The sequence below is a fragment of the Amblyomma mixtum genome, chromosome 3, assembly GCF_055824585.1.
Source record: "Amblyomma mixtum isolate Tamu chromosome 3, ASM5582458v1, whole genome shotgun sequence".
NCBI classification, from domain to species: Eukaryota; Metazoa; Arthropoda; class Arachnida; order Ixodida; family Ixodidae; genus Amblyomma; species Amblyomma mixtum.
The window spans coordinates 371,111,331-371,135,149 of record NC_143014.1 but is presented as its reverse complement, the minus strand read 5'-3'; the positions used below and the strand labels follow the sequence as shown (position 1 = coordinate 371,135,149).

General features: G+C 46.7%; 2 long non-coding RNA genes across 7 annotated transcripts in view; one reads left to right on the top strand and one right to left on the bottom strand.

Annotated features, from left to right (window-relative positions):
- The window catches only part of LOC149356766 (uncharacterized), a 198,019-nt gene that overhangs the window by 128,736 nt on the left and 45,464 nt on the right, over nucleotides 1-23,819 (bottom strand). The gene's annotated exons all lie outside the window — the stretch shown is intronic.
- Nucleotides 9,259-15,926, top strand: LOC149356768 (uncharacterized). The gene is made up of 4 exons (XR_016289837.1): nucleotides 9,259-10,291; nucleotides 10,627-10,712; nucleotides 13,728-14,074; nucleotides 14,977-15,926. It is a non-coding gene; the product is annotated as an uncharacterized LOC149356768 (long non-coding RNA).

Below are 23,819 nucleotides of genomic sequence, written 5' to 3'. Positions count from 1 at the left end.
CGTGTACCTGCAGAAAATGAACAGTGCAGCTTGATTGGCGCTGCCGAGACCGAGTTAGCAGTGGCTGTGCGGATCGCTGAAATGGTGAATAGGCCGGCAGCTTCCTTCCTTTTGTAGTAGCAGAATGACAGTTTAGGGGCGCTTTGGGAAACCGCGTGGGCGTTACTGCAGAAGCTTCTTTCAGATGACTTGCACCGTGGTGCCCAATAATTTACAGCTGCCCGGGAAAGGGAATCTGCAGAAAATGAACAGTGTCGTCTCATCGGCCCTGCCGAGACCCAGCTAGCTGTGGCTGTGCGGATCGCTGAAAGTGGGTGAACTGAAAACACGTCGCATTAAACAAATTTTGCATTTTTTATTTTATATATCTATCTCACAGGCAAAAGTAAACAGCATAGCAAGGTTGACTGAAACCCTTATACGTTCAGAATTTTTTTTATCCTGAACCCGTTTGAACCGGTGCGATGTTGGTACGAACCGAATATATAAGAATATGTCCCCTTGACACCGAATATGCTGCGCGGAAGCGAATTTTTCAATACCTGTGGTCTTAGAAGAAATTCATTCTATTTTATACCTACATTATCATTATTAACAGTGCCAGTGGCCGCAGCTGCGCCTCACTGCAGAGTATGCGTCCGAGTCAACGAATGCCAACGCTGCACCGCAGTGGCATCGGTTCTCTAGAGGAATTGTCTTACCTGCCGCCGACACCCTGAACTGCAGCAGGCTCTGATCGGAATATATCAACCATCGTCATGCAATGCAATAAGCAAGAGCACGGCAGAAAATTGAGGAATGGTGAGCCCGGCATCTCATTCTGGTCGTAGGTATAGTTTTGACGGAGATCTGACTAATCTTGCAGTTCGCAGAAATATTTCACGCCTCAGTCTTTTCCACAGCATCTTCTTTCATAACGAGACACTAAAACAGGAATTTTTCTCTTCTATGCCATCATACCTGTCATCACGTGTTGACCATCCGCATAAAGTTTCCATCCCAATTTGTAAAACGAGTGCACTGTTTAATTCTTTCATACCGAAGACTAGCACTGAGTGGAACCACCTTTCGCCCCATATCGTCTGCATTGAAGACGCGTCATCTTTCAAGCCACTTATCACCAAGAATATCATCGTACAAGCGTCTGCATCATGAATTTGCATTTTGCCTGTACTTTTTACTATGTATTTTTTTTCTTTTTTCACCCACCCCCTCTATAACGCCCTGCGGGCCGTGGGGGTATTGTAATAAATAAATAAATAAATAAATAATGTAGCAGTCCCTAACGGGACAAAGCAAGGCACTTGCGTTGACTCGCACCCAAATGATTTATTGCAACATGTAAGGCAGCATGTTAAAGAAACATGGCGAGCAAAAGTAGCAGAAAGAAACCGCCCACCGGGAGGAGGAATTATTGAGCGTCGCCGATCACGAAATGCATATTCTTGTGGGAAGAGAGCTATCGACGAGCTGCTGTTGCACGTGTCATTAGTTTTGTGTAAATTGTAGTCCTCAGAATAAGCCCCGAGGTCTCGTATATATATATCTGGCAATGATAGCGGCCAGATTCAAAACCGCTTCACAATTTTCGCACTCCGTACAGTGTATGGCTTGTTGGTTTCTGCGTGACTTCTTAGCTATATCTTTGGCGTGCTCACATACTCGATCGTTCATGCAGCGTCCCGCAGCTTCATCATTTATTGTCCCTGTAGGGCATGTCATAAGGGGGGATGAAAAAAAAGTACAATGTGATTAAAGCAAAAAAAAATAAATAAATAATCCAGACATAAATTACAACAGGGCGTTGCAAATTGCGAAAAGAGCATACATGAGTACAATGTGGCCGTGCGGCAATACACGTAAGATTAGAAAGGGTGCTCAAAATAGAGATAAGGATGCAACAAGTAACTCGGGAAGAAAAATATTAATAAGAGGTGCAATTTTGGTACGTAAGGGATATTAAGCAATGCGCGTTAATTGCTGCTAATGATAAGTATATTCTAAGAGTAGATTCTTAAGTTAGTTCGGATCGCGCTCTGTTACTACAGGCTTTGGCAGCTGATTCCATGGTTCTATGGCTGATGGCAAGAAGATGGTTTAGGTTGGTTTGGTTTATGGGGTTTAACGTCCCAAAGCGACTAAGGCTATGAGAGACGCCGTAGTGAAGGGCTCTGGAAATTTCGACCACCTGGGGTTCTTTAACGTGCACTGACATCGCACAGTACACGGGCCTCGAATTTCTCCTCCAAAGAAATTCAACCGCCGCGGCCGTGATCAAACCCGCGTCTTTCGGGACAGCAGCCGAGCACCATAGCCACTGAGCCACCGCGGCGGCGATGGCAAGAACAATTTATCGAAGGCATTTGTTGGTGCCAGGGAAACGCTGAAGATTTAAAGTGTTCAAACAAAAGCGCGATGCTGTGTTGGGAGGAAGTAGGAGTGTGTTGTTCAAGTGGGGAAAACTGTAATATAGTTTATAGAAAAGACAAAAACAGCTGCATGACGTCAGTATATTATATACCACACCAACTCACCAATTTCACCGAATTCGAATCCTTGGATGCCAATGGACACTGTGATGTCTTAATTGGAAAGCTACAGTAGTTGACCAAAAAATGTAGCAGAACCGTCATAAAAAAAGAGCACTATTTGAAACCTCTTTGTCCTCGGATGACACCTGCTATACTAAATGTTATGAAGCAACGTGATCATTGGCTTCTTAAAATGAAGCAGAATAGGGGCAATGAATATTATAGCATGCAGTATCGCACCTATATAAATAAAGCTGTGAGAATGATGAGGCTGCAGAAGAAGCAGTATCATTGTGGTGAAATTAATAAGTGCGCTAATAATTCTAATAAGATCTGTAATATTATGAATTCAGTTATTAAACCTTCCGCCAGTAATTCAGAAATCCGACGACTCTCCACAAACAACTACCATTGTTGATCGCTTTAATGATCACTTCTGCTCAGTAGGCAATGATCTACAGTCTACTATACCCGTAAATACTTATGTTATTATGCCAACGCAGAGAGAATCCTGTTCCGTCTACGAGGATGTAACTGTTAATGAGATCACAAGTACTGTTTAATTAATTGAGTCAGGAAAGGCGATGGGCATTGATGAAATTTTTGTATCACTTATTAAGGGCAACATCAATGCACTTGGGACAATTTTGACCTCACTAATTAATAAAGCATTTTATTCCGCTGGCTACCCTGATGCGGTAAAGGTTGCCGAAGTTTTACCAATTTTTAAACATGGCGATTCTAGTGAGCTTCGAAATTATAGCCCAATTTCTATTCTTAGTTGAATTAATACTCTGCTTGAAAAATTACTAGCCCGTCGTATAAATCTTTTCTTAGGGAACAATAACCTTCTTTACCCTAATCAGCATGGCTTTGGAGGTAACAGGTCAACGACAACTGCTATATTATCTCTGTGTGAAAGTATTAATGAAGCTCTTGACAGCAACAACATTGCAATACGAGTATTATTAGATATGAAAAAAGCATTTTATACAGTAGATCATAATTTATTGTGTCAGAAACTCGAAAGATATGGATTTAGGGGTATAGTTCTCGATTTCTTTAAAAGCAATTTGTGCGATCGTAAACAGTGCGTAATTGTTGACGGGGAAGCTTCTAGCCTTCTGCCGATTCGTATGAGGGTGCCACAAGGATCAGTTCTGGGTCCTTTGCTTTTTGCTCTCTATATAAATGACTTGCCGGATTATTTAACTAGTGCTCTCGCAGTAATCTACGCCGATTATACAGCTATTATAGTGACCTCTAAAAGTGAAACTCAAGCGGAACTCATTATAAACATAGAGCCTGAGTATTTAAACGAGTGGTTTTTGTCAAATAAACTACCTTTGAATGTTGACAAAACTGAACACATTATCTTTAAATCAGGTTATAGGCGCAGTAATATGACGCCTTGCCATATACAGCTGGGCAGCAAAGATCTGCAACAAGCCTTAACAGCTCCTAACCTAGTCATTACACTGGACTGTGAATTAAACTGGAAACCGAATTTAGACACCCTCCGTAAAAAGCTGTCATATTCGTGCTTCGTTCTGTCAAAAGCACCTAAGTATTTTAATATGGCAACTTTAAGGACAATTTGTTTTTATATCCTTCAGTCACATATCGCATACTGCATTGAGGCTTGGGGATTTACATATCGTACTTATCATTAACGTTGCATAATATTACAGAAGAGAGCTTTACGATTTCTTAACTCGGCAGCCCCTGGCACCCCGTCGGGACCGCTGTTTATGGATTCCAAAATAATGCCCTTATGCGCTGCGTCCGAAGGCAAATTTTTGAAACCTCCCTCTCATAACATCTACGACCACCGGCGCCTGAGGTACACAGGTGTGAAAGCTTGGAATGATCTTCCCCTAGGCATTCTTCCTGCTTTCTATAGTTGTAACATAGTAACCTTTAAAGAAACATTGTTTGGCGCTGGATTTTAGCATTTTAAACATGCTGTAATTTGCAAACTATAAGTAAAGGGAATTTGTTCATGGGTTGTGTGCTTTACCCGTAACGGATAGCATGCGTGCAATGTGGATTATGACATGTATTTTGTTGGTGGCGTATGAAGTGCTTATTATTTACCTTATTATCTTGTATCTGTTTGCCTGCATGACAATGGTAGTTGTGCAATGTTGGTTTGCCTACATTTATGAAATAGCTAGATGAGACGTGTGATCATTTCATTTTCATGTCTATAATGTGTGGTCTTGAGTTCGTGCGTGCCATCTTCCGCCTCACTTTTTCATATTCTTGTGCATGGATCCGGTACTAGCCTTTGGCTGTGGATCCGCTCAGCTTTGTGTATTGAAGATGTACCTGTTATGGCAATAAATAAATAAATAAAACACTACAGCAAGCGATCTTCTTGTGGTTTTTCTGACGGCCTTTTTTCCTTTATTCTGCGTTCATTCGCTTATATTCCAAGCAGCAGCCTCAGGCCCGCTTCGCTCACAATCTTTCGCAGGTTGTTTGGGACTTTCTGCATGTACGGGACGCACGCTGTTCTCTTCTTGACTAGTTGGTCAGCATTGGTGCGCTTGTTCCTTTGGATTGTGCAATTGGCTAGCTACGGTCGACACGACCTCCATAGGGCGTCCTGCACCGTGGAAACTGGTATTTGTTTGTTTCACACGTGACCTCTGTCATAAATCTCCGCAACAGTCTTCGCATGGAAGGGCAGAAGCCTCTTGTTGGACCGCGGCGAGTACACCCAACACGCATGACCGCTTGAAATTACAAGTTCTAGATCTAAAAACCTAGGTCTGTTGTCAGTGAGATCCCTTATAAAAAGTCTATAGACAGTCTATAGACTTCTTATAGACTCTATTGCCTTCCTATAGATATTTTTTGTCTATTCATAGTCTGTCGACTGTCCATAGACAAAAGTCTACTAAGAGTGTATGGCCATAAATCTATAGGTTGTCTACAGACTGTCTATAGCATTTCTATTGCAGTGACTTCTAGGATTTGCCTATAGAGAGTCTATAGTCTTTATGGACAGAAGTCTATGGACCGTCTATATACTGTCTAAAACATTTTGTAAGGGTGTAGTGAAAGTAAACGAGTAAGTTCAGTAAAAAACACGTCAAAATCTGGTCAGCAGTCTGCAGAGAGTGATCAATGTGGTAAAAAATGGAAAAATAATCGACTTAACGCGTAATATACGGTCGCGTCATCGAGCATGGTTCGAAGACGGCGTTAGTAAAGTCTTTCTTGCTTCGTCTTTCATGTTAAAGAGAGGCCGCACTTGTCCCCAGGTGGCGTTGCACTCGTGCTGTTTCCCGCAAAGCTGCGAGCCACCGCTGTTTGGGTGACGACAAAAACGGCACTATGCGTGACAAGAGAAGTGCTTCATACTGTATTGCGCCACTTGCGTGGAGCACGGTGGCTTGGGTGTCGAGATATGCGTTGGTAGGCAATGTCTCAAAGTACAATACTGCCCCCTGCTCTCGTTAGGCGGCGTGTTGTGGCGCTGCTGTTGGCACGGGGAAATTTCATTGCAGGTCGTCTGTATGCTACGTAGTCGAAAACTGGAGCCCGAGCCAATCCCGTTACGAACGCTAGAGCAAGCACCATTGACGAATGCACTCGGGTACTCAACAGGCTTATCCTGAGAGATAGAACGGCCTGTGCAACCGAGATTCTATTCCTTTATAAGTGGCGACAACCTAAGCTTGTTCGACCAGCCTCTCCGCGAACAGTTTTCAATTCCCAGTGGGTATTTTTAAAGAGGTTGGCAGACACTATCTAACCCGAAAAAGCGACTGAAACTGCTACACGGGTTAGGTTTTTGCTGACTCTGTTGCCACAAGCATTAGTTCCTCGAAGAGCTAGCACTACTTTCTCAGGAAAAGCGGCATCCGCAACAGTTAATCTAACCTTTCATCGCAAGAATTTAGCAGAGTAATCAATCCCATTTTACACATTTTCCGTTCCCGCACAAGCACACGGTTTTACGCTACATAGGGGAAGAGGTTGATTAATCTGCTCGGCCCTCCGACCGACCAAGAAGAAAAAAAAACTACAGAGAATGTTTGCTGCATTCGAATTGGAGCGAAAGCACGGATTTGTGCTGCGTAGAAGACGACGGTGAGCAGGCAATGCTGCGGGACGGAGCAGACGGAAGTTGATGGAGACGACGCTCTCCAATGCACAGCGCGATAGTGTGGTGCAGTTTAACACGAGGAGTGTTGGCTGCGGCGATAACCTAGTGGTCTCGTTGAGCGGCCCTTATAGGAGATCTGTTCACGCAGCCGCGGGTTCCCTGTCATGGATATTGATTCAATTTCTTTTTCTTTCTTTTTTTTTCTTTTGCATGGTTTGACCTCTAACTAGCTCTAACATAGCAGCATAGGTGACAGGGAGGGAGTATTTTTCGCCACTCCGCGGCACCTCGACCACAGGGAAACCACGCTGGCACCTGGCGCCGAAGTCGATTAATGTCTCCCAAAGCTGTGTGCAGCACTGAGGGGCTGCGTTCCGCAGTAACGCTCATAAATGGTTACTGTTTCCAACTACAGAGTGTATTTCAGGTTACAATGCGATAGCATCAAAAGCCACATCGCCGAAAAAACGCGGCTTCATCGGTCATAAAATTCGCCAATTGCTCGAGGGGTGTGCGACGTTACCAGACCACGGGAAATAGCCGAACGCTCATTGGTCGATGGTGCGTGTGACGTCATGAGACTACGTGACATGGCCAATAGTGGTGGCAGGCACGGCGTCAGTTGGCAGGGGCGCGTGGTTTTATGCACACGTGTCTAGACAGCTCCGCGTATCAGGTTGGAAAGACAGAATCAACGCCGCGTGGGTCTGCTGTAGTTGAAAGTCCCTGCAAGCAGAGAGTGCGACCACGGAAGTATGTCGGTAAAGATAACACTATTGACACAGCCTCGGCGCACGCAGCGACCAGCAATGACGGAGAAGCAAGCAGCGCACACTTCAAGCTTAAAGCTATCGCATTCTTAAACGTACTGTAACTAGGTGTCCGCTATATTTTTTTATGTATAGCTGTTCACAAACATGTTTTTCCGTGTTCTCTCGTGTTTAAAGACGGGCATTATGGCTTGCGTGGACGCCAAGCGCAACGCCACTGTTACCGCTCATACCCCGCTGCTGGTAATCACACTTTTTATTCATATATAATTCTTACTGAAATCCATAAGGGCATATGCTGATGTTGAAGATGATGCATGCATATGTTGAAGATGATATTTATGTTAAACCTCGTCGTGAATGAAGAAAGAGGAAAGTGTACCTGTTTCACAGCACTTCGTTTCCTAAATCGCGTACATGCCAGGAAAAAAACCTGAAGACTGCAATTTTCACAGGACAAGGGCCAAACGGAGGTATGCATAACTGTGTAATGAGAGTGGGGCAAAATGCTACATTTTCTTGCTAGCGCCCACTAACTTCCAAATGTGCAATCATATTAATTTGATATTTAGCGTGTGTGATCCTCCTTATGCCACTACAACTTGGAATTATGTTGACCAGACTGGACTTTTTTCCAAACGGAGAAAAAAATTGCGAAGTGACCCATGGGGAACAAAATAGCGCTAGTAAAAGTGCGAAACTTTCTGCACGCCAAATATTTCAAAACTTTCCAGTTCAATTGACCAGGCGCCTTAAGCTGAAGTAACTGTTTAGTTGTTACAATTCGTTTTTGGTCTTACGTCACGCAGAGGCCCAGAATTTTTGCGGCTCGGGTTTGTAAGTGGAAATTATTTTAGCTTTCAGTCCCATATGAAGCAAAACACGACATTGGGGTGTTCTGGAGAGACTAAAGTAAAGATAACGTTTTTTTTCTTTCTTGCTCTAAAGCTCAACCCTTGTTTCGTCGCTCTCTATGATAGTCCGAACATTAAAAAACAAGAGTGAATGCCGATAAGCGCGCAGAACATAAAAAAGCTTTGGAGAGACGCAAGCACCGCGGGCACAAATAATCCAGTGTTTTGGTGCTCCCAAAGGCAATCATAACAGAATATTAAATGAGAGACTATGAAAGGCAGGAACTGCATAAAAAAGTCTTGCTAACCTCACCGTTGTGCTCAGTCTGGAGGTTAATAATAGGTACTTGTACTACCTATTCTAATAATGGAGCAAGCTCTGTTCGATTCAGCATACAATCACATTCAAAACTTCATGTTCACGCGTAACTAATCGAACAAAATTGTGTGTTCATTCAACAGGGCTGATGGAATGACCCACAACTGTGACACTGAAACAGGAAAATATTGCGACGAAGGCAAGAAAATAAAAATTTATTGCGTAGCAAGACTACACGCATAATTCGGCTGTAGAACAGCCCAGGCTACGGCGGACCATTGAGCAGAACAGTGCCCGGTTCGGTCTGGGTACCGTGCCTGGCATTCGCTTAGGGTCTGAAACGTTGTCTAGATGTCCATGGCGTCAACTTCGCGTGCGTTCATCGCAAGGATGAGTAATACATTGTTTTTTGAAGGTCATCTCATTTTCCCACGCCGCCGCGGTGGCCGAGTCAATGAAGAAAAAAAAAAGACAGGGTGGCTCGGTGGTTATGGCGCTCGGCTGCGGACCCGAAAGACCCGGGTTCAATCCCAGCCGCAGCGGTCGCATTTCGATGAAGGCGAAGTGCTTGGGGCCCGTGTACTGTGCAATTTCAGTGCACGTTAAAGAACCTCAGGTGGTCGAAGTTTCCGAGCGCTTCACCGCGACGTCCATCATAGCCTGAGTCGCTTTGGGACGTTAAAGCCCCCATAAACCACAAGCCTATCATTTTCCTACATGCACTGTCGTATTATGCTCCGCGGGACGAGGCAAAATGCAACATTTTGAGGATATAAATTTGTTAAACTTTGCTGAGTTCCCTTTTAGCTCGCCTTTTCACATTTGCACTGATTGATGCCAGGACGATTGGAAATATTGCGGCAATATTTGGTTTTATATATCTATGAATAATACACAGAAAGCGTCAATTTACAAATTTGTGTCCCGTTTTGCCCCACTTTTCCACACATTTTCGACCATGTCTGTGACGCCTACTGATCAAGATATCCCCTCAACAAGCAGCGCAAAGGAAAGCATGGAAAACTGAGGTCTGTCAGAAAGGTGCATGAAAAAAAGATATGAATGATACGAATCATAAACACTTCGTCGAAGGGGCGAGGACGCTCTGCCCGACGGGCATCCGGGTTGGCATACGGCGGTTCGCGACCTTTGCGGCGCCCGCGTGGTTGCGGGGAGCCGTGAACAAAAGGGATTCGGAGAACAGGACGGGAAGCGCTGAAGTTAATAGGGAAACGAAGGCCTTTTTTTTAGTTTTGTAGCTTTCTTCCCTGCTGCAGATTAGGCACCAGACAAGTTTAATGAACAAAATTTAGTCGCTGAGGCCAGTCCATGATGTGGCGGGGTGGGCGTTCGTTTTCGGTTTCGCCCAGTTGCGTTCTGACTACTGGTTGAGCGCTGCGACTACTTATTCATGCATCCAACATCAGTGTGCGACGTTCTCATGAGCGATTATGTCACAGCAAATGTATGAAAGGCAGAGCGCATAGGATATCGTCGCGGCGTCGTTCTTCGTGGCGCACATTATTGGCGGCAAATTTCAGCGGTACTGTAAGTGATCTTTTGGACTCAGTAATAAGTGTTATTCTGCCTGCTAGGTGCTTTATTACAGTGCCCTAAAGAGTGTTTTATTTTACAGTGTGTGCAGAATGCTGCTTCTTGGGGGTATTTCTTTGCCCTGCTCAAGACCATTCTGTCAAGTAAGTCAAAAGCTCCACTTCCATTTGGGAAAAGGCTGTGTGTATATTGAGAGGGTCATCCTGTGGAACGTAGTACGCGATATGGTCATCCAGCTCATGCTGCGCTTACGATCGCACGATACATCCGCGTTACGACTGTAGTGCTGGGAGGAAACCGCTCCTTGTGTTCCTACATGTATAGAAATAATAACTCCTTCTGCAAAGCCGCGCCTCCTACTTATGCCGCTGCACTTCCCTTACCCATTAGCCTGTAGTCGTGTCTCTCACAGATAAATGTGAAGAATAATTGCATCCTACCAACGCATTGTGTGCTTACTTTGCATTTTCTTTTTCAGTAATACCTCTGCCAACTTTCCTGAAACCACAGGAAATATAAGGGCAAGCCTTTCAACTATGACCTACCACGGACTCAACTTAGAGTGTACGCAGGCCAAGGTTTCTCTGCAATTCCTAACTTGTGTTTTCAATATACAGAGCTAATAATTAGTTACTGCTTGCATTTTATAAATGTTCGACTGCTACATATCATAGTGATTATTTCCTTAGTGGCATTATTCACATACTTCACCTAGTTAGAAGAGCGCTTTTTTCGGCATAGGACTGTCAGTTCTGTAGTAGATCAGAATACAGCCAAGACGTGTTAACTAGCAGGAATGTTAACTAATACGGAATGGTTAACTTACTCTTAGGCTCCTTAATAACTGAGGAATGTAGCACCGTAATTAATATCCATACCAGCTTTTAAAATTTCGAAAACGCGGTTACATTCGGCGCTGCAGCCGAACAAATTCTGGCTACATCCCGCGAAAATACATACGCTTTCGAGAAGCCAGCAGGCAAAGCAACCTCTCTTGTGCACATAAGCGGTCTAAATAGCCAAAATTTCTTGGCCCGCAGCACCGACAGTAAAGGTGTTTTCGAAATTCGATAAACTGATCGGATATTAATTATGATGGGCTACACGCCTCTTAAAAGTTAAGGAGCCTAACAGCAATTTTCAAAAGTTAACTATTATATATGAGTTAACCAGCCTTCAAGGTAGCATGTTTTAGCTGTATTGTGATTTACTACACCGCTAACAAAGCTGTACCGAAAAAACCGCTCTTCTAACAAAAAAGCCTATATTTAAAATTTAGTACAGTCTTAGGTGAAACGCCCTGTATATGAAAAATTTACCGCAAAGATACATGAAAACTCTTCACAAAATTGCACCAAAAAACTATCAAAAATATACACAGCAGGGGCCCATCAAGAAATCGAAATAAAGTTTTTGGACAAACTCTCCTAAGATGCTTCCCAAGATTACATCTCAAATGTACGCATCCATTGGACATCATAAAATGTACCGCAAAGTTTCTAGATCAATACAGCGAAGACTTATTACATGGTTGCATCAAAAATTCCACAAACTGATGCGGAATAAACACACCAGAAATGTGGACATCGAGAACGTGTCACAAAATTACTGGCAAATTTTCTGGAACAACTCTGCAGGAATTCATCACAAGATACCCCAAGGCACTCCACAAAAGGACGCATCATAAGACATCACAAATATAGGCATCAATTGGACATCAGAAAATCGGCGGCAGATTTTCTCGAACAATTCTGTAGGAATTCATCACATCGATTCACCAGGAACTCCTCAAAAGTATGCATCATAGGATCATCAGAAATGTTGCCATCGAGTGAACATCAGACAACCGGCGGCAAATTTTCTCGAGAAGCTCGTCAAGAGCTCCATGTAAAACGCATCACGAAAGCCCCAAAAAGTATGCTTCGTGCGATGCAATCGAGCAACAAAAATTCTGCAGAAACCCCGTAAATTTCTTGTAAGGGATTATATAATATATTTTTTTTTCATTCTTGCTGCGAGTTGGAACTCTGTGCACGGTATCTAGATCCTCTTAGTTCACCGGGCAGTCAGTCTCACTGCCTACAGCCTAAGTAATCTTGGTGCAATCTTTGCCCTGAGTGACCGGGACTCCTCTGATTTCAAGGCTGTTCAGGCGCGAATATTGCTGCAGGTGGGTAACCCTGCGCCCGAAGACATCATTTTCCCCCTGAAGTTTCTTGTTTTCGGCAGCAAGGCTGGCTTTCTAGTCCTTAAATGTTTCGAACTCTTCGCTCATGAACACAACGGACTTTTTCAAATCATCCACCTCATTCTGAGGTTGCTTCACGGTATCAGGACTACTTAATGCGACTGAAGCTTTCACAGTATCCAGGACTTCAGTGAAGTTTTGCAGTTTCGCTGCAAAGGGCAACTGAAGTCTCTCGAGTTCTTTAGCAACAACAGCCACCGTGGAAGCCATAACGCAAGGAGCGATATGAGACTAGCAGCCCAAATGTGGTATGTGCTGAAAAGTGGGTACAAAAATATCTTTTACCTCGAGAAGAGATGGGTAGCTTGGCAAGCTTGCCGGACCGCAGTCAGAGCGCGCTAACCAGTGAATACATAGTTATTACAGACTTTTAGTAGAGCGCTCGCAGACATACGCAAAGGCATAGCGAACGCTATAAAATAGCGTCCCTCGTACTGCGCATGCGCCGAATGTTATTTCAAATCGAGGTTTTACATACGTCCGGGTTATGTACGCAGTTTTTTTTTAATTTAGCGTGCGTTGTCAACATGGCGGCGCCCATGTCACCCACTTCGGAGAGAATTCATCAATGTTATTGAGTTTTAGGCATATTCATTGCCTTTAAGTGCAACACTTGATTTTCGCTTTGCCTCCTCTCGCTGACAGCAGAACGAACTAAGGATAAACTTGTCCTATTTTCGATTCTGTGTAACGATTCCGCCGTTCCTAACCCTTACAAGACATCGCCGGCTGCGGATTGGCTTGATTTGGATTTTTATGCCAAGGAAGTCGTACCCTTGCCAAGTGTCGTTTCAGCGGTAGGCAGAAGGATCCGAAAGAACCCAACATGCTGTTATTAAAAACCTTGCTCGGTTCAGTTACCTAAAATAAATTAGGCCCTGCCTCCACTGAACGGGCCATGTAACTGGTTATAGCATATAGTTACCGTGTCTATGTTACCGTTTACCGGGCTCGGCTAGCGACATCTGCGCATGCGCGCCCATTACCACGCCGCTAGGGATTTACGAAATCTCTTCTAGCGTTGCGGAGAGTTAGCGTTCGCTCGTAAACAAACAAGGCGACGCACTGCACGGCAGCACTGCGCGGTCGCTGCACTGCACGGTCGCTTGGAGAAACTTTCCTTTTCTAAAAATCTGAAGGCAGAACACTCTGCCGCTTTTAGGTACAGGATTGACATAATGCCAACAATCTTTGTACTGTTTGTTCATGCTCAGAAGCCGGTCCAATGTGTCGTCGATGCAGGGGAGGGTGCAGACATCCTTCTTCGTTATGCTGTTCAAGCGGCGGTAATCGACGAAGAACCACAGAATGCTATCTTTCTTCCTTACCAGAACAACCGGTGTCGCCCAGCAGCTCTTCGGCGGCTTGATGACGCCGTCGCGAAGCGGTTCTCCCACTTGGCCCTGGATGGTTCGGCGTTCTCGTAGGTGCTCTGGCGGAGAAGTCGGCCGTGTTCATCGGTTACAATGGAATGTTTGGCCATGGGCGTTTCTCGGACCTTCGACGACGACGAAAAGCGCTCGCTCTAACTTTGAAGAAGAGTGCGGGTCTGCCCTGTCTCTTTAATCGACTTCAGTTTGTAAGTAGCTGTTCTTGTGGTGCATCGAAGAGGAGTACTTTTCGTTGCAGAAGAAGCCCGAAGACATCATACGCCAACGCCACACGGAATACAAACCTGGTGAGCATGAGTAGGTCTGGACGCCCATCCGCCGTCGTGGATTCAGTGAAAAGCTGCAGCGCCGCTACTTTGGCCCGTACATGATTCTTCCTCTAATCGGAGTACTTGACTACGAGGTTATCCCCGATTGAGTTATGGGATCACAGCGGCGCCGTTGACTCCCAAAAGTAGTGCATGTTGTGCGCCTTTAGCCCTATAAAGACACTAAATGTACATTCTGTCTCTGCATTCTCAGTTTGTGTTTTTCTCTCTTCGACATTTTTTTTTGCATTCCCTTTTTTTTTTTGTTCTAAAACGTCGAACGGATGCTTCTTTTAGAGGGAGTAATTACACGAATCTTTGTGCTCTTTGTTTGGTCACGCTCAGAGCCGCAGGCACTCGGCTCTATCAGATTGTTTGTGACATGAGATGCGACCTATCTCGACAAAAGCCTAGTCTCATATCACGTCAGAAACAAAATGATAAAGCTGAGCGCCGTCGGCTCTGAGCGTGACCATACCAAGAGTACAGAAATTCGTGGCAATATGTAATTTCAGTCTTGCTGAGTGGAAGGTCTAATGTTAGGCAGTAATTATAATTTTACTGGTAGTCTCCCAGGAAATTAACGCCTTATGCTTCCTTCTGAATACTCACGCCAGGGATAACAACGTTCACGTAAATTATTCTTTTTTGGTGCCTAACTGTCAATCTAGCGCAAAAATCGGGAAAAGCCACGAAACAAAAATTTAGGGGACACTTAATTACAGTACGTGTTGAGAATGCGATAGCATTTAAGTCTGAAGTCCTTTCGGTGTGCTCCTCCTCCCTCCTTATTACATATTGCTGCTTGCCGCATACGGTGAGCCTGTGCAGCTGCCGATACTCCTTCTTCAATGGCGCACTTTCTCCTCTTTTCATTTCAGGGGACTTTCCACCTCTGTGACACACGCGGCGTTTATTCTTACTCTATTCCAGCCTGATATGCGGGGCTGTATAGACACATGTGAGCACAACCAAGCGCACCTGCCAACTGACGCCGAGGCCGAGGCCGCAACCGCACTCGACCATGTCACGTGATGAGCGTACCTGACAACTCGGCCATATCAAGTGGTCTCATAACATGACACACCCCGTCGTCCAATCAGCGAATTTTATGACAGACGACGCCAGACGCCGCCGGGTTTTTTCTGTGATAAGGCTTTTAATTTTATCGCATCAGTAACCTAAGAAGTTCTGGCGGCATTGTAGAATAATCTTCAGAGCTGGCAACGCTCGGACTGCTGTCTCTTTGCGCGCCCCAGCGCCTGGACCCTGTTGCCTGCCACATAGTCCCTTCCGCAGATGACAAGCGTATCAGCAACATCAAACTCAGTACTGTCGGCAGCGCCTCGGGTGCCAAATGCAACCACGCTGTCCGGCATGCAGAGCCAATGGCACCATATGCCCGGGTTCGAAAAAAAAACGCTAATAAAGCAAAACACATGAGAGGTGCCGACAGCTCAGCCTCCCCGTGGGCCGGAAAACACTGTGAGCGGCCCGTGGGAATCCTCGCCTCCAGTTGAAAGAAAAATGAGGGCCAAAACAGGCTCGAACCGCGCCGTCAGCTCGATGATCGAACACGCTTAGTTCTCTCAGCCTGAGAGGGGGGAGCTCGTCTGCCTCTTCCACAAAATAGACGCGTCTCGGGAGGAAGTTGTTTTCTTCTTGATGCGGTGAAAGAAGAGACACGGAGAGCGGCACGTCAAGGACGCCGCGTGATGAGCTGTATATGGAAATAAATACATATACCTATAAAGCGCGATACCCATGCAGTTCAGCGACCTCTGGCAAAAGTATGTTGTAGTAGACAGCATGTTTTAACGGTCTCTGATAAACGAAAGTGTACGCACAGTTTGCACGGTCAGCAGCGATATTTTGGCATGCAACTGTGCAGGAAAAAAAATATTTCGACGTCGTTACGCAAGCCCATTGTCTGCAGTGCCTTCAAGTGTGAGGAGACATGGATTCTTCATCCGCTGGTATCAATACCTGGCGACGAAGTCAGGACTTTAGGTGAATTTGTTTCCGAGCACACACATTCCGGAAACCTTTGCTCTATGCTGTGTGACTGCGAATGTACTCTTACGTGCCTACGCATTAGAATTGCAGCATCAAATTAAATCGAGCAAAGACAGCAGCTGATCGCACCTGTCTGCTCACACAATGATATGCTAGCCCATGATATTGCAAAAAAAAATTAGCAGAGGGTTAGCATGGCTGAGCACTAAATATGGCGCAAAATCACCAGTTACATTTTCCATTTAAGGTCCTTACGTGCTTAAAAGCATTTCAGAGCTTTACCATGCCATAAATTCACCATAAATTTCTTTGGCCTTAAGGCCTTTACCCGGAAAGCATTTAACATGAAACCTTTCACACCAAAGGCCTTTACCATAAGGCCTTTAACCTTAAGGCGTTCACCTTGAAGGCCTTCGGAAAGGTGAAGGCCTGGGCACCTTGCAGGTTGCCCACAACGCGGTGAACGGGTGAGCCGCCTGCCACAAAGAAGGCTTCGGGTCGTACGTATGCTCGAAATCGGAAAACGCACATTGTAGTGCTGCCGCATTAATGCAGAAGCATTGCAGAGGGAGCGTCAAGATGTAAGTAGCCCTGTGAAGCGTTGGACTTTAGGCAATCAATTCAATCATTTGTCGCCGAACTTTACTACATGTCGATAAAAACCACCGGATGCGGCGGGAGACTAATTAACCTGCCCGTTGTTGATTCATTGCCTATTTCAAGTCAGGTAAACTTCCAAAAGGCGCCCAACCCCGTCCGTTACCGCCGTTTACCGAAGCCATGAGCTTGCGCCCGGAAGGCGGAAGGCGCTAAGGCATCCGCCTCGCAATCAGGAGGTGCTGGGTTCGATGCCCAGCGCCACCGGGTACGCACCGGCTTCAAAATGGGTACGAGATTTCTTCCGGCCTATAGTGCTCGGCTTTTCTGGAGAGAAATGCTTGGGAAAAGGGTGTCGGACCAAACCGTTGCTTTGTCATGTCAGTGATCTGTTCCGCCGTTAACGTAAGTCCGCCTCGTAAGGTAAACCCTACTCCTGGCCCTTTATCGGGTGTCTGTTGAAGCCCACAGTAACGTAATTAAAAATACGCAGGCTCATTTCCCATGCCATGCACTGTAGGGAAGTCAAGCACCTGGCCGGACCATGTTGTGCAACCATTTCAGAGAACCGGTGGGTAACCAACCAGCATTGAGAGTAGCACCAGAGTACCTTCGTTCAACTTGTCACCCTAGAACAAACTTCCGAACTAACGTTGATCTTCCGGTAATCTTCACAAATACACGCAGCTTCCATCTAAAATGAGAGCTTATATCAAACATCGTATCGTGATCTGTCAGCAACATACTCGTACTAGCTTAAACATTGCTCGGCGATAACATCACTGACACTGAAGTTTCGCACCATCATCATCATCAACCTGGCTACGCCTACTGCAGGTACAAGGCCTCTCCCATGTCTCTCCAATTAACCCTGTCCTTTGCGTCATTCACCAAAGTTTCGCCTTTTGCTTTTGCACACTGACAGTGACAGTTGTCGAGTGGGAGGTGTTTTAGTTACCGTTAATCAGGAACTACCATTCTCTGTACTTAATATTACATCCGATATTGAAATTCTGGGGCTTATAAGCAGCAGTGCGCCATTAGAGAGTTTTAGTATAGCAGCCTTCACGTGACTGCATGCTTAGCGGAATAGCGGGCCGAAAGTGCGCATGCGCAGAACGCTAACAGAAAAGTTGCGTTAGCGCAAAAACGAATTTTCAGAAGTTAGTGTTGCGGTAGTTGCGGCTACTGCACACTGACGCACTTAACGTGAAAACATGGCGGCGTGCATCTAAGCGGGAGCCGCCCGCTTCAGCCAAATCAGCCATCCTTGCGGTCTTTACTCAGCATTTTCCTCACTAGATGGCGCCGCAGTGTTTACGTTTAGTATTTCAAATATCTTTTAATCGCTAAGGCATTTTCTTTGGCATTTTGCTGGCAGGAAAAGGTGTTACTGTATCAAAAGCGCCTTCCGCCTCCATGTAATTTAGATCGCGTTTACCGTTTTCGAACACTCCACTAAAACCCGCAGTGAGGATAAGTTGCTTACGGCATGCAAATGTAATTTCCCTTAGATCCACTATCATGCTAACGTTATACTAAAACTCTTTGATAACAACAGTAATTGGCGTCTCCTATCGACCGCCACAAATAGCAGTGACTTCACCCGTAAGCTCAACCACGTTTTGCTAAAACAAAAAAGGGGTAGTGGGCGCCACAGTCAGCCACCAACATGTGCTTTTATATCCATAACAATAAAAAAATCAGCTAAGTATCCCAGCGCACTAATTATTCTTTTTGTTGACTGACAAACGGTCTACAAACTGGCATCAACGTCATGTTAGCGTATCTCCACGGCGTCAAGAATTCGTCGGCGAATTTTAATCTTTCGCTAATTATAACTGAGCCAACACGCACCACAAAGACATCTAAAAACATTCTAGACCTCATTCTCACTAATCACCCTGAGACCTTAGCTTCTCTTACATACCTGAAGGAAATCAGTGAGCGTAAAGTAATTCACTCCACATTTAACGTTACTCCACAGCAAAGGAAAGTATTTAAAAAACAGTAAGGCACTACGATAAGGCTCACTGCATAAAAATTTCTTTTTTCGCATTTTAGAACTACGCTGCCATTAGCAGACAGTTCCCGAAAATTGGTCACTGCTAAAAAGCAATACTTAGTGGCCTAACAAACAAATGCATTTTCGAGGCAATATGTTCAGAGACAATGTTGACTTTTTTTATTTGTAAAGAGCGCTTTTTCCAGTTTAAAATTTTGGAAGTTCCGCATATTTTATGTGGTTCTGTTCTAGGTTTTGTACAAAGAGATGATCGTACGTTTGTCTTGGTTGACAGGTTTGGGGTCGTGAGATAGCTTTTGTGATCGAACTGGTTACACGGACGAGGAGTAGTCGCGCGCGAGGAATTGTTTTGCCTCTCCCCGCAGGCATCGCTTTTTGAGCGAAGTATGCCTTCAGAGCAGGAGAACGCAATAAGTGAATTCAGCATGATAAGCGAATTGTAAAGTAACAAGACAAGCCAACGTTAATGGTGTTCTGCTTTCGCACGTTCATAGAATTTTCGCGGAAATTCTATGAACGTGCGAAAGCAGAACACCATTAACGTTGGCTTGTCTTGTTACTTTACAATTCGCTTATCATGCTGTTTTTCATGACATAAATGGTAGGGTTTCCATGTAGTTAAGTCGAGTAGGGCGAGCGAAAGCAATTCAGGAAACACCGCTTCAAAGCCGCCGACGCGGCTAGCCTAATGAGGCAAATGACGGAAATGTTTCCCCATTTGACGGTCAGCTCGGTGGTTGGCGCCACCGCTTGCTGGCGCCAAGCAAGCCGCAGCATCGGCGATAGTACCGTGTCCGCTGATAACCGTAGAGGTCGCCTCCTTTTCCGGCTCCACGGGCGGTAAATTAGTCCCCCAGTTCTTGCAACAACTCGAGAGCTAACAGACAGCGCTGGGTTCCCCACACGACGTGGTGCTAAGGCAAGTCCTGCCTGTAGCCCTTGTCGAGAGCGCGGCGCGACGGAGACACTGGTAGCCGGCCTTCTAGTCGATGGAAGATTTCAAGGAACGTTCCGCGCCGAGTTCTTGCCGCCTGACTACGAACGCCGGATGCAAGAGGAGCTCGCGTTGTGCACCCAGCACCCAGAGGAAAGCCTCCTCGAGTACTTACGCGCAATGCATGAGCTCTATGAGGGAGCAGATCCTTCGACAACCGACCATGATTAGGTCGCGCATATAATCAGACAGTGCCATCGACGCTTCAAACCGTACTTCAATGGCCGTTTGCGAACGTCGAGGCCTTAGCACAGGAGGTCATGGCAGGGAAGGCGAATTACTCGTCGAGCTGCGCTACCAGCCACCCCCCAGGCCCGTCGAATCGCTTGGACTGCAATTCGCCTAGGGCGGAGGCCATGACTCCGTGCCGTGAGAAAGAAGCGCAGAGGGAATGAACGTAGAAAGGAAATCGCTTGGCTCCGCTGTTCCTCACGTTCTTCACCGCGGCCGCGCGTCGGGCGACCGCTCGGAAGGCGCGAAGAGAGGGGGAAGACGTACCCGGGGGTACACGGGGGAGGGGGAAGACGTATACCAAGTTCCACTTCGTGGAACCCGAGGTCCCCCTTCTGCGTGGCAGGTGAACACCAGGCTTTGCTAGACCTGCAACCCGCCCGGTCACATGGCACGCGAGTGTCAAGCGAGGAGCGCCAGGGAAACGGGGAACGCCAGTGTCGATGAGTGGTAGCATCACCCCGTCTTCTTCGGCGAAGACTTTCGTGGAAGACAGAGCGCAAGTCTGACAGAGAACACACGAAGCCGGCCCGCCACACCTGCGGCGGAGAGGCATTTGCTCCCCTCGCCTTTATATTATTATTAGTGGCTCTTTATTATTGATAAGATAACAATGGAAGGAAAAGAAGCAGCTAACCGCGGCATCTGCCATCGAAGTCTGAAGCACTTCAGCTGCGACTAGTGTGAGTAAAAGGGCCAGGAGAGGAGAGAAAGTGGGAAACAAAAGGGCGAGCAATAGATAGAATTCATTGGGGCCTGTACAGCGCAAGGAGTTGTTTCGCGCTCAGGCCCATTTATGATAGTCCAGTTGGCAGGTCAATTCTACTCCGCACTCGTGGACACCGGGTCAAGGCTCTCACTGGTCGGAGACGATGTGTACGAGGCCTGCAGAAGTGTAACGTCCGTGTCAGACCAGCCGAAACTCCTTGGAGCTTCGCATCTGCTACAGCAAAAGCTGTGCGGCTCGTTATGTGCTTTGACGGCAGAAAGCGGAGACACCGCTTCGTCTACCTAAGAAGGCATTTCCTCTCGAGCGAGGGCATAGTGCTCGTTATAGGGGAGAACGGGCTACCGCTACGTACACCCATGTCACCCCCTTATTCCTTTTAATAGCGCACCTCCGCCTGAGTGCCCAGCACAACGGATGGGTGGTGTCCCAAAAGCCCCCCCCCCCCCCCCCCCCCTAGACGCTGAAAGACGGTAACCCGATAAAAGCCAATATCGCGTCTTTCTCAGTTAGTCAGCGATGAAGGCTTGCGGAAATTTCGCCTCAGATTTCGGATTGCTTCACGGAGAAACCAGGCAGAAACTACGAGATTGAGGCAGGTAATGCGTGCCCTTTCAGGTGCAAACCGAGGCCGTTAAGTGCTCATAGAGACAGCTTCTCTACTACGCCCTTAATGAGATGATTGATACTGGTGCGGTAAAAACTTCGCAAAGTCCTTGAGGGTCACCAGTGGTTCTAGCGCCGAAGAAAGACGGATCGGTCAGGTTGTGTGTTGATTATCTAAAGCTGAACTCTCTGACGCCTACGATTCCATACCCTTTCTATTCGATCGAGGCTGTGCTGTATGCGTCAGCAAACGTAAGGCTGTCCTGGATCTTGGCAGAGGGTATCTCGAGACTGAGGTGGCTGAAAATGACATTTAGACTCTGCCGTGGCGTACCTCGACGACGTTGTGATATTCTCACAGTCATTCGAGGAGCAGCTCATTCCCCTGAATTCCGTTCTAGAAAGAATGAGACGTGTCAGTTTAACGATAAAACAAACTGAAGTTTATATACAGGATATTGACAGAATGCACAGCATATTAAACACAGTGACAAATAAGACGGAACTGGCTAAAATGGACATCTTCCCTCCTCTGCATAGCCGAAGATGGAGAGCATCTAAACCTAGCCCAGAACGACGGATTGGGCTCCCGGGCTTGTTTTTAAGCCCTCGGAGTCCGTCTCACTTTCAGGAAGCATTCAATAGCAGCAAGCGTCAATACGGTTGGTTCCTTGCTGCGTGCCACCCCCTTCAACTTTAGTATATTAATAACTCTTCCCCAAAACACAAAATACAAAGTCATCAAATTAGTTATAACATGCAACGCGCAGAGCGACCTCCGCAATTCTTCACGGGCCAATCCGGCGCCTCCTTAAAGCACATTCATTTATGACCCCTTGCGGTTCCCACACTTACGACATAACGTAAAGCGGAAGGGTCGCTGTCGTGCAGTCACCCCTTTGGGGAGTGAGGAGATACGGAGTTGTTGCTCCCCGTAGCAGCCTCTGTTGTCTGCCTCTTTGCAATTTTCCCAAAACTTGCAGGCCGGCGACTTTCGACCGACGGCGCTGTGGGGCGAAAGGGTTCCGTCTTCACGTGTCTGCCTCACCACTCGTTGTTGTCTCCACAGCCTGTATAGGCGGCCGCTGACCCTTGTCCCCGCGAGCTCGCCTCTTTCTGTTGAGGCAGCCTTGGCTAGAATAACCTCAGCGCCTCTCGCTGGTGCCCGAAGGGACGCACTCGCCTTGTAGCGACTTCTTCTGCGAACGGGACATCACCTGCTGTCGCCAGCGGTTTCCTGAAGGGACTGTGTCGGGTCGAGGGAAGTTCTTCGGCTGGCATGCATAAAGGTAACGGCCGCGGCCTTCTGAAGAACCGTTGACTGCCGGCCATAAGGGGGCGCCTGTCTCCTCAACGGATGCCGGCGTTGTCCGACAGTCCGGCGCCCACGTGTAGCCGCCTGTCACCACCCACGCTTCCTACCCAAGCCATTACTGCGACGGAGTGCTGTATATCCACCCATCGTCCGACGCGCCTCATGCTGACGCATCGACGATTGCAGACAGGGTGCGAGGCGAGAACACCGAGTGCTGCGGTCCTGCCTGGCGCGCTGCAGATGGAGGATCAGACAACTACTCAGCGCAGCGGCGACCGAACCTACAGCCGTACTGCGACCCCTCGTGTTAACTCTGCTGCTGGAGGGGTCCCGTACGTAGGAGCAGCCCCTCGTGTGCTGCTCGCCTGTCGTCTGGCGGACCTGCCTCCTCCTGAGGCTGAACCCCTGTCGCTACGCCTAGGGCGCTTCCCCTCCATTCCTGAGCAGGCCTGGCAATTGCCGACGATTCGGACTTAAACGCGACCTTGCCAAAGACATTACCGCATGGCGTTTGGCGGACCCCAGGTCGGATGTTTGAGGGGGGGGGGGGGGACCTCGGACTGACGCTCAATTGCACACACGCTGGGGCCAGATACCGACCACGAGATGTGATTCGAATAAACACCCCTTATATATACGATTGCCGTGAGTCTGAGCCTGTTCCCTGGGGTAGGGGAGTTGTCCACGCCTGTAATCATGAAGAAACAACGTACTTTTTTATGGCAACACCATCCCTTATGTTATTCCCTAAAACAAGGGGTCTTTAATAAAATGGAATGGAAAGAAGAAACTCCCTTGGAACTCGTAAGGTTCATCGCATGCTCCAGAGATTGAAATCAACACCTTGCACCAATCTGGAGTGAAATTGAAGTGTATTGGGTTAAAAAGTGTCGCTTTGACTGATAACTCCCACGAGAAGCGCCATGGAAAGAAAACGAATGAAAAAATCGGCACGGCAAATCTTATACTCCACTGTCATCAGCAGCTTCAGCCTCATCATCAGCCTGTGTTCAGACTGCTCCCCGCAGCTCCGTCACCATGGAAAGGTTTCGAAACCTCACCACAGCTGCAGCGAATGCCGGCTAAGTCCGGTAAAATGAGTCACTTTGCTAGCAATCTTTTATTTTCGAGCGTTTGTAGCTTTTTCATCAGGGGTCCACAACGTAATTCACACGAAGAGAATATCACGACAGCAGCTCGTGAAGACATAAC